Genomic DNA, 12165 nt, shown 5'->3' on the forward strand with positions numbered 1-12165 from the left:
ACATGTGCAGAGGAGGGACATGAATTATATTGGTAGGAGAATGCTGAGGATGGAGCCACCAGGAAGGAGGAAAAGAGGAAGACCAAGGAGGAGGTTCATGGATGTGGTGAGGGAAGACATGCAGGTAGTTGGTGTAAAAGAGGCAGATGTAGAGGACAAGGTGGTATGGAGACGGATGATCCGCTGTGGCGACCCCTAATGGGAGCAGCCGAAAGAAAAAGAAGATAACAGTTATGACATTGCTTGAATTAGAGGCAAAAAAACAATGTAAATATTGTTCATTTTCTTGCACAGACCGATCGTTTTGTATCTTTACACATCAATGTATCGTCACAAACCGCAGGGTTTAATTTGGTTTTTGTTTGTGTATGTTTGTTTTTAGTTTTATTGTATGTTTTAGCTGTGATACCCATCCACTTACATTATAAATTTGAATTAAATTAAATTCATGCATTTAGCAGACGCTTTTATCCTAAGCTATTTACAGTGCATTCAGGGTAACATTTCTTCTAACATACCCAGAAAAAGAAAAAGGTAAACTAAAACTACTGATTTAGTAATGTATGTGTGTTCTCATTATACTATATAAAGAAATATTATGTCCCTATTTGTTTCTCTGTTTCTGCACCTGACCCCTCAAATTCTTTAGCAAAATGAATTTTGAATGCAGCTTCAAAAAGACAAAATATTTTATACAATCACACCTGTGTTTGTACAGTGCAGCACATTTTAACCAGTCACTCAAGATTCTGTTGAGCTTATAAATACAATGTCCAATCAGAGGTGTTGAGATGAGTCATCACTGAAATGCCACCGTTTTGTTCACCCCAAACAAGCGCTTGCTGACAAAAAAAAGGGCACTTCTCATGTTTATTTAAATTATACTGTGAAAGTATAAAACCCCTGTAGATGACTGGCTCAGCTTTCTCCTCTCTCAGGATGCAGAAATTCTGATTGGTGTGTCATCAGTTTTGCTACCTAATGTTTAACTTACTAATTTATAACTTTTTGAGAAATGTGTTTTTGTTTTGAAAACTGAATTAATGGTTGGGGGAAAAAAGTGCCAACTAAAATCAGTTATATGTTAATAATCTAGAAGATTCTTACCTAACTCTGCCATTAGTTTCCATTATTGTTATGGCTTATATTAAATTTATGCATTTAGCAGATGCTTTTATCCAAAGCGACTGACAGTGCATTCAGGGTATCAATTTTTATCTATCATGTGTTCCCGGGGAATCGAACCCCCAACCTTGCACTTGATAACGCAATGCTCTACCAATTGAACTACAGGAACACATGATGATTATATTGATTATATAACACATGATTATATCCATGATAAAAGTGGAGCGAGCAATTATACGATGAATCTCAGAAATATCCAGACGGGATTAGATAGACTGAGAAGCAGTTATTATCTGATTCACGAACAAATATAACAATTTGTTAGTAGTGAACTTTGCTGCACTTTGTGGTTTTTGACTGAATACATTGGCACGCTGCTTGCGCATGCAACCATTGTGTGCAGTTTATTGAAAGATGTGGGGTTTTTTGCCATTATTTTGCATACTCTGTCATCGCCATGGCTGAAAAGTACCTCATGAAACACTGCTAACATTTAGATTTTATTTTGTGATAATTCTGGGGTGGCAGGTGGGGTGGCACAGCTTTTCCTTAGGGTGGCAATTGCCACCTCGGCAGATCCAACCCCTGGCCTAAACCATGAAATATTCACCCGCCCGAATGTTGCAGTCCTTCAGAAATTACTTAGAAGACTCTCTTGTGGTAGTTCTTGTTTGAGGCTCAGTTTGTACTTCTAAGTCTCATGGGAGGCAATCGTAACAATAACATCTCTTATTTTATTAGTTACAAAACAAAGAAGTTATTGCAAAAAATAAAACAAAATCAGCTACGCACAAGCTCTATAATTACAATTTTAAAAAGTAATATTGGAAATGCTGTTTAGCACCTCTGTTAAGTATCACATGTCCTTCCCGCTTAATGCAGGCATCACCTGAAGAGTTTACTCCTCAGACTTTTATACTGCTTTGAGTAATTCCAATTACATATCAATGTTTTGGACTCAAGATGGATGTCTTTTCTCTGTCGCTTATGTTGCTGTCCATGCCTAGCACTCTTCCTCTGGCTCACCTCCACTTGGTTGAAACATGTTCTCTTCACCCCAGTGTACCCTTTTGTTAATCTTCATTGTTGATTACATAGAATCTGCAGTGGTCAGGTGGTACAGCAATCATGTTGTGGTAACAATAGATGTGTTCAACTTCATGCAGCGCTGTGCAGATTCTTATTTTGGTTCTTCTTCTTCTTATTATTATTTTCAATTAACCAGAACAAAATATAGTATAAACCAAGTATTAACCCTGCCACTTCCTTTGCCTAGAGTTGCAAGCAAACAGTCAGAGAGTTTTGTGCCTGCACCAGCCCCTAGAGCCTTTTCAATGCCTGCACCACGCCACCTTTCTACACCTAAGAATCCAGATCCTTATGCAGCTACAATCAGCTATGCACAACATGTGCCTCCTTTCAGTGCAGCAAATGTCTTTGATCCAGTTAATGTATCTGCTAAGATTTACTCAGGTACTGTTGACACTCATAGAGTTACTCAGGACACAAGGCAGCCATTGACAGGAAGGAGAGCTTCTGATACCTTCACACCTTCTTCTCCTTGCTACAGTCAGCCGCACATCGCACCAGCTAACTTTACAAGGATCCAGGCTAATACTTCAAGACAAGAGATAATTTATAGAGCTCCACATCCAACCAATCCAGATTTTACCCACCAAGACCCTGGTGAATTTGCCCGTCTCAAACTTGCTTTGACTAACCTACTACCTGATGAAGCTACATGGAGCTATTCAAGTACCAAGTTTTGGTAGATCACTTGAAGTAAACAGATGCTTGCCTCATCACTTATTCCTTTCTAAATTCAACCACTCCATACTCAGATACCCTAGCAGCCATTACCTCACCAGCTTGCATTGAGTAAAATTGCTGCCATTATGGATAAATCATATGCTCAGTCAGGCGACACTGTATGCTTTGAATGCTTTGCTCTACAGATACAAGCCCTAGTAGGATTCCTTAAGACATTAGGAGATGGAGATGTTGAATTGCATTGTGGATCTCATGGGTCGACTTTTGTCCAAACTCCCTCCGGATGAAAGAGCGTCCTTCCGCAGACACATGCGTTATGAACCAGGCTCAGTATACACTTCTTGACCTAGCAAAATGCCTTAAGTTCGTATCTTGGTGCTAAGATCCAGAGAGCTTTGGTGGATATAAAGCCCCAGAAAGATGGAGCCCATTCCTGAGTTTATCAACAGAAGGAGACTAAATTAAAGACTAAACAGACTACAATCCATTGGCATAAAAATGAACCGTCTCTCTCAATTCCACCAGCATCAGCCAAGATTCAAGTAAAGATCTCTTAAGATGCAACCATAGAGCTGCACAGTGCACTCTTAAGAGAGACTGCCATTTGTGTAATGGAAAGCACCTCTAGATTCTATATGAGGTCAACATTAAGCCAGTAAATGAAGGGACCTGTTTAGTCAGTTCAACTAGCAAAAGGCTATACCTAGACCGCCCTCAAGGATTCAGTAGCATACTTCTGAAAGTGGTCAGAGTTATTTTGAAGCATAAGGAGCAGAGCCTAGATAGTTACACTGTGCTTGATGATGGTTCTGAATGAACTATGCTATTACCATCTGAAGCCAAAAAGCTGGGACTCACAGGCCAGGCAGATGACTTAGCCTTGTGAACTATAGGGCAAGACATCACTAAGCTTTGCAGTGCCTCAGTGTCCTTTCAGATTTAAACTCCATCCCAGCCAGGCAGGAGCTCAACATAACAGGAGCCTTCAGTGCAGAACAAACTCCCACCTGAAACAGGTCATTCACGGAGCAAGATAGATAAATAGATATATAGAGTGAGATCTATATAGCGTTCATCCTAAAAGAGCGTTCATCCTGCACTACCTTGTGCAGCACAATGGTAAAAACCGAGTGGTTTTTAATTGTTATTTTGACTTTGAAGGCCATAACCTGAATCATTATTTGCTGCCAGGACCAGCCTTTGGTCCATCCCTGTTAGGTGTATTCCTACGCTTTCATGAATTCCCAGTGGCAATAAGCAGCAACATTAAAGGGATGTTCTCCTCCCAGATGTCCGGCATCTTCTCCACTTTATATGGTGAGATTTGGACAGATCTAGACCACCAGACTTTCGGCACTGCATGTAGTCCTTGTTGTGCCATTTATGCTGTCCAAAGACATGATATGGACCACAACTACGTGTATTTATGCTTTGATTTAAAAGAAAACAGCACATCTGTTTGGTGGGGCAATTATTCCGACGATGCTTTTCATTCTTTTCTGGACCTTGACAGTATATTTTACTTGGCAGTCTATGGGACAGTCACAAGCCTCCCGGTTTTCATCCAAAATATCTTAAATTGTGGTCTGAAGACGAACAAATCTTTTACGGGTTTGGAACGACATGGGGGTTAGTGACTAATGACTAAATGGTCATTTTTGTGGTGGAGTATCCCTTTAAGCCTATGCACCTGAGAAGAGAAGATGCCAACCCCTCAGAGCAGTGGTTCCCAACCATGTTCCTGGAGGCCCCCCAACACCGCATGTTTTCCATGTCTCCTTAATCAAACACACCTGATTCAGATCATGAGCTCATTAGTAGAGACTCCAAGACCTGAAATGGGTGTGTCAGATAAAGGAGAAATGCAGTGTTGGGGGGGCCTCCAGGAAACGCTATTATTATAGTGTGATTTTTTTTCCCAGCAAAACAAGATCAGTTCTCTTTGATGACTAAACAACTGTGTGCCAGGCAATGCAGGAGTCACTCACTATGCATGTATATTTACAAACATTTTCTTAATATTTGGACATAGTCAAATATTGCTAGAAATACCTCTAATAATGCTAGAGGTTTTATAGCCAACAGGATGAACAAGTCTAGAAGATCCTGAATGGCACTCAGGACCCAGATCAGGCTTATAAGGATGTACGAAAACTGATGACATTTAGTCAATGAAAATCGTATTTTAGTCTCTTTTTAGGAATGCAATTCTAACCCAGTCAATATAGTATAAGTACCTAGTAGTATAGACAAAACCAAGATTTTCTTTAAGCCAAACCCATTTCAAACAAGGTTATCTTATTATATTTACCTTGTAGACTCAAGAATACATCCATTCCAGACACGTAAGACGTTCTGATTTGAATTTGCAACATTTATTTTACCCACCAAACATCATGACAACAGTCATTTTAGCAGTTTTTATTTTGTAAACGACATTCATTCTCGTTTTTATTTGTCAACAATATTACATTATATATTTAATTATAGTCATCATCACATGATGATTATAGTAATCGTCGCCAGCATTTATGTTGCATCTTTTCTCGTTTTCGTCACATGATAAAGGTTCGTTGATGACGATATTTAGACGAAAGCAACACTACTCTATAGCCGAGACTCAGCGGTGTGTTGAGCATTGTGAATATAACACTTGATCAATAAAACATGGCAGAAATAGATATTAGAAATTAAAATATGCTTCAATGGCATGTTTATTCCCATCAAATGTCATCATGGGTCAACTTTGGCCCACAGGCCCTGGTTTGGGCATCTCTGCTTTAAAGAAATATACTTTCTGATGGGCATGACCAGGACAACGTTTTGATATGAAAATATGGTTATAGCATTTTCAAATGCTGTAACTGCTTTATCCACTGACAGGTGTTAAAAAGTAGCCATACGTTCTGCTAAAAGACAAGCAACATACATTAAAAAGTAAGTGACATACAGTAAGTGACTTATTTTAAAGTAGATCAAATAAATAAACAGTAAAAAATAATGTAGTATAAATAAATAAATAAGAGTCTTATTAATATTGAGAATAATAATCATTCTCATGATCCAAATTTCAAAAGGCCGGTAAACAAATACGGTAAAGTATTTTTTTTCCTAATATGGAAGTCAATGGCAGCCACTAACTGTTTGATTACCAGCAGTCTTCAAAATATCTTCTTTTATGTTCAACATAAGAAAGGAACTCATACAGATTTGGAACGACATGAGGGTGAGTAAATGATGACAGAATTTTTATTTTTGGGTGAAATATCCTTTTAAGGTTTTATTTTATTGGCGGTACGGCATGCAAACACATTTCAGTCTCAGTGCACTTTTGGGTTTGCAGCCTGTCATTATTCTTATAAATTCTTATAAATCTTTCTTATATATCGATTCATACAAGATTCTAAGATTCAGGTGCAAACATCCTTTGTCCATTTAAAAAATAATAAAAAGTTTGATGTGACAAAGAAAGTACCATAATTAAGAGTTTGAACATCTTTGTCTCTTTAGATCTTTAAAAGGCATTTCACAAGTTAATTATGTTGAAAATTCAGCCTTAATCACTGGAATTAAATACATTTTTAGAAATATCTAAAAGCTATTTTAAATTGTAATAACATTTTACAATATTAATTTTACTATATTTTTGGTCATATGAATGCAGCCTTGGTGAGCATATATATACTGTATATATATATATATATATATATATATATATATATATATATATATATATATCTATAGTGGAGCATCTTGAGCTAAATAAAGTTAGCATTCCAATAAAGCTGTAAACTTACATCACCTTCTCATCATATATGTGTCAAAAACAAACAATCAACTGCAGCCTTTCTGGAAAATCATGCCCTTTTCCTCAACATATGTTTATGTTCCTAAAAAGGCAATAATTCACAAAAGGGAGATGTTTTGAGATAACAAGACATTTGTCCTTTTGACATCTGTGTATTAGAAATCTAAGCAGCAATATTTTTATGGTAATTAACACACTTTCACTGAGGCTAGCGGGAATCTCTGACATTTCACAACCTCCACTGAGCCTATAGACTGAGCAAGAGTGATGGCACGAGAGACTCGAGCATCTTTGGCCCCAGAGGTCTGCAGGTAAAAGGGCAAAGCAATTATTGATCTGAAGCTCACATCCCTGGGAGTGATTAGCACGTCTTTGGAGAGATGCAGAAAAGATCATGGAACATAATAAGAGAGATTATTTGAGATGTTTAAAGGTCTGCTAGCATCAAGAGAGATTTTGTTTTGAAATGTCAACTCTAATGGTCTCTTGGATTACGCTGTGGCTTATGTAAATGTTGATTAGTTACTAAGTCTGCTAAGTTTGTGGATGTATGTGTCATATTCAAGTACAAAGATAAAATGATTTTTAAAGCTTAAATAACAAAGATAATCGAAGTACGTTTTAGGAGAAAATGTTACTTCGTTTTTTCTTCCTCAAAATTGTACATTGAACTCATTGCTTTACTTGCCATTTCTATGTAATTATTAGTGAAAATAAAATCATATTTATTGAAATAATAAACACTGTATATGTTTTTCATTGCTATATATATATATATATATATATATATATATATATATATATATATATATATATATATATATATACAGTATATATATATATTGTCACAAGCTGAAGAATCACACGACAGGGTTTAGTGCAAAAGTGCAAAAGTGAAGCCCAGGAGGGTGTATTTATTAACAGGTGATTTAAACCGTGATGGTGGCAGTGGTGTCCGGTGCTCGTCCTCTGTGCCACGTGATCCTGTGTGCCGGCTGGCTGAGTGCAATGGGACTTGGTGTCCGGTGCTTGGGTGGCGGGCTGGTCGATCCGCAGCTTTCTGGAGGGACAAGAGACACAACATTAGTTTCTGTCGCCTGGAGATCCTCTCTCCCTGTGTCATCCTCAGGCGCAGCATTTATGGTCCTCTTCTCATCCGCTTCAGCTGGGACCGATCAGCCCGCTGTGATTGCGTGCAGGTGAATCTCCCTCGTTGCCAGGGCGATGCCGATAGGTGCCCGGGACACGGCTCACACTACACCAATAGGGATAGTACGGCTCCCAACCCGGTGTCGGATGCGTCCGTCTGCAATAAGAAGGGACAGTTAAAGTTGGGAGCGCGCAACACTGGCTCAGACGTGAATGCCGCTTTTATCCTCCTGAACGCTTCTTCTTCCTGGGTTCCCCACTGCACCTTCTTCAGCTGTCCCTTCTTAGTGAGGTCTGTCAGGGCTGTCGCTAGGGAGGAGAAGTTAGGTATAAAACACCTGTAGTACCCAGCCAACCCCAAAAAGGCCCGTACCTGTTTCTTGGAGGAGGGCCTCGGGGCCGAGAGAATGGCTGCCACTTGGAGCCGCTCCAGATGGTCCTCCCAGGTCTCTGAGTGGATGACAACATCATCGATGTAGGCTGCGGCGTAAGCTTGATGGGGTCTCAGCACGATGTCCATCATCCGCTGGAAGGAAGCCGGAGCCCCGTGCAGCCCAAAGGGGAGAACCCGGTACTGCCAATGGCCACTGGGGGTGGAGAAGGCGGTCTCCGGTTTGGCGGTCTCCAATAACGGTACCTGCCAATAGCCCTTGGTGAGATCGAGCATGGATATGAACCGGGCTCTCCCCAGCCGCTCCAGCAGCTCATCGACACGGGGCATCGGGTATCCATCGAACTCGGAGACCTCGTTTAGGCGGCGGAAGTTGTTACAGAACCGGAGGGAGCCATCCAGTTTTGGGATCATGACTATGGGACTGGACCAGGGACTGCGGGAGGGCTCAATGATCCCTAGCTTCAGCATCTCTCGTACCTCCCCTTCGACTGCGTGTCGCCGGGCCTCCGGGATTCGGTAGGGCCGCTGACGTACAATGGTCCCTGGCGGTGTGCGCACGTCATGCTGCAGTAGGCGGGTCTGCCCGGGACGTGGGGAGAACACATCAGAGAACTGACCGACCAGATGTTGGAGCTCAGTCTTCAGGTGGGGGCTGACGTCAACAACCACGGGTGAGGAGGCGGCTAGGGCCGCAACCTGAGTCCTCCTCCCCTCCCAGCGTTTCAGGAGATTGATGTGGTACAGTTGGCTTTCCTTCCTTTCCTTTCCTTAAGGAAAGTTTCCTTTCCTTACTCTGTAAGTCACGGGCCCCACTTTCTCCGCGATGATGTACGGGCCTTGCCATTTGGCGAGGAATTTACACGCTGCTGTTGGGACGAGGACTAGGACGTAATCATCTGGCTGGAATTCCCGTGGTTGGGCCGCCCGGTCGTATCGTCAACGTTGAGCCTCTTGAGCGGCCGCCAGGTGTTCCCGGACGCGGGGCATGACGCGGTCGATCCTTTCCCTCATCTCCCTCACGTGCTCGATCGTGGTCCGATGGGCTGTCGGCTGCTGCTCCCAGGCCTCTTTGGCGACATCGAGCAGGCCACGGGGCTGCCGCCCAAACAGAAGCTCGAACGGTGTGAATCCTGTGGAGGCCTGGGGGACTTCCCGGATGCCGAAGAGGACGTACGGCAGCATTTGATCCCAATCCCGTCGGTCGTCCGCAGTCACACGGCGGAGCATCTGCTTTAATGTTTGGTTAAACCTTTCGACCAGCCCATCGGTCTGAGGGTGGTAAACGGTGGTCCGTAGCTGCTTTACCTTCAGGAGGTGGCAGAGGTCAGCCATCGTCCGGGACATGAAGGGGGTGCCCTGGTCGGTCAGTATCTCCCGGGGTATGCCGACCCGGCTGCACAGCAGGAAGAGCTCCTGGGCGATTGCCTTGGATGTGGCTTTGCGCAGTGGAATGGCTTCGGGGTACCAGGTCGCATAGTCCACGATGACTAATATGTGTCCCTGGGCGGACTTTGGCAGCGGCCCTACGAGGTCCATTCCTATCCACTCAAAGGGCACCTCAATGATGGGCAGCGGGATTAGTGGAGCTGGGGGAGGAGTTTGTGGCGACGTCCGTTGGCAGTCCGGACAAGCCTGACAAAACCGCTTGATCTCCGCCTCCATGCCGGGCCAATGGAACCTGTCTCGGATTCGTTGAGTGGTGTTCTGCGTCCCTAGGTGGCCCGCCATAGGATGGGAATGGGCAAGCTCGACAATTGTCTGGGTCCTTGTGCGTGGGACTACCAACAGCTTTACCTCCTCCCCTCTTCGCTGCGCGACACAGTACAGCAGGCCATTCTGGACCACGAAGTGTGGGGTTGGGTGTGGTGGTGGTTGGACCTCTTTCCCCTCAACCACTCTCACCTGCTTCCAGCAGTGCTTCAGCCGATCGTCCCCGTGCTGCTCCTTCATAAAATCCCCCCCCCCCCCCCCCGAACCTGCGGGAACACATCATAGAAAAGGTTAGCACTTTGGGGGGGGAGGACTCACCATCTCGGGCGCTGTCCGAAGCCAGGAGGACAGGGCGCCGTCGGGGACCTCGGCTGAAGTTCTTCCTCTTCTGGCGGTTCCCAGCAGGGCTGGCAGGCTGGGCGACTTGGGTGAGCAGTTGGTCGAAGCCTGGCCAGTCTCTTCCCAGCAGGACGGGCACGGGCAGGTCCCTGACTACGCCCACTTCCAGTGGCCAGGTGCCGGTCCTCGTGGAGACAGTCACCCGCCGGGTGGGTACATTCTGGGTGTCCCCATGGACGCAGGTGATGGAGAAGCGGGCTTTGGTTCCCATCCGTGGGGGAAACAGGGAGGACTGGACCAGGCTTACCGCACTTCCAGAGTCCAGTAGGGCTGTATACGGACGGCTGTTAATGAAAACCTTGGTCTGGGGCGCCTCTCGTGGTGGCTCCAAATGGACGGCACAGCCTGCCAGCCAAGCGCAATTGGGAGAGGGTGGTGGTTCCGTTGGCACTGGCTCGTCCTGCATGCCGGGAACCGCCGACCTGCTGGCTGTGCGCTGGGTGCCCTCTGGCGTGCGTCGCTCCTGGTACACCCTCTGGGGAAATGGCGGTGCTCGCTCCCCAGCCTCTCGTCGCATCGTCATCGCCGCTAGCTCAACGGCCTCGACGAGCTCTCCCACGGTGTGTGGATTCCTCATTCCGGCTGCCTGCCAAAGGGCTCGTGGCAGGGCATACAAATACCGGTCCACGACGATGCGTTCGGCCACTTGGGTGGCGCTGGGGCTCCCGGCGAGCAAACAGTGATGGGCGAGGCGGTTGAGTTCGGCGGCTTGGGCGCGGGCTGGCAACCGACTGTTATACTCCCAGGCTCGGAACAATTGGGCTGCGGCGACGGGAGACAAACCCACACGCGCCAGAATTTCCTTCCGGAGTTCATCATAGGATTCCTTTTGGCGTGCTGGCATGGAAAAGTAGGCCTGCTGGGGTTCCCCGGTTAGCAACGGTGCCAGTATCCGCGGCCACTCTTCGCAGGGCCAGTCCTCTCGAGCGGCGATGGTTTCGAACATGCCCAGATAATGTTCCACATCGTCGTGGATGGTCATCTTCAGCAGGAGCTGGGTGGCTTGAGTGCGGGGGTCCGGCAGCAGGGCCCGCTGAGCGGCCGTGAAGCGGAGAGCGGCGACTTCGCGCTCCGTTTCTCCTTGCCGAGCGGCCATGTGCTCGACAATCTGCTGCTGTCGAATGCTTATTTCCGTCAGGTGTTTGAGAAGCTCTTCCATAGCTGGGGAGGGAGTCACCGCCTGACGAAAAATCAGAGGAAAAAAAAAAAAGAATTTTGTGAACCAGTATAATCGTGTGGGTCGGTGATCCTTCAGCAATGTGCCTGCATTCTCCACCAGTGTCACGGGCTGAAGAATCACACGACAGGGTTTAGTGCAAAAATGAAGCCCCGGAGGGTGTATTTATTAACAGGTGCTTTAAACCGTGAAGGTGGCAGTGGTGTCCGGTGCTCATCCTCGGTGCCACGTGATCCTGTTTGCCGGCCGGGTGAGTGCAATGGGACTTGGTCTCCGGTGCTCGGGTGGCGGGCTGGTCGATCCGCAGCTTTCTGGAGGGACAAGAGACACAACATTAGTTTCTGTGGCCTGGAGATCCTCTCTCCCTGTGTCACCGTCAGGTGCAGCATTTATGGTCCTCTTCTCATCCGCTTCAGCTGGGACCGATCAGCCCGCTGTGATTGCGTGCAGGTGAATCTCCCTCGTTGCCAGGGCGACGCTGATAGGTGCCCGGGACACGGCTCACAATATATACAGTATATATATATATATATATATATATATATATATATATTATTATTATTATTATTATTGTGAACGTTTCATTAAAGGTGCATCTCAATAAATTATAATATCATGGAAAAGTTAATT

The sequence above is a fragment of the Carassius carassius genome, chromosome 17 (assembly GCF_963082965.1).
Source record: "Carassius carassius chromosome 17, fCarCar2.1, whole genome shotgun sequence".
Taxonomy (NCBI): Eukaryota; Metazoa; Chordata; class Actinopteri; order Cypriniformes; family Cyprinidae; genus Carassius; species Carassius carassius.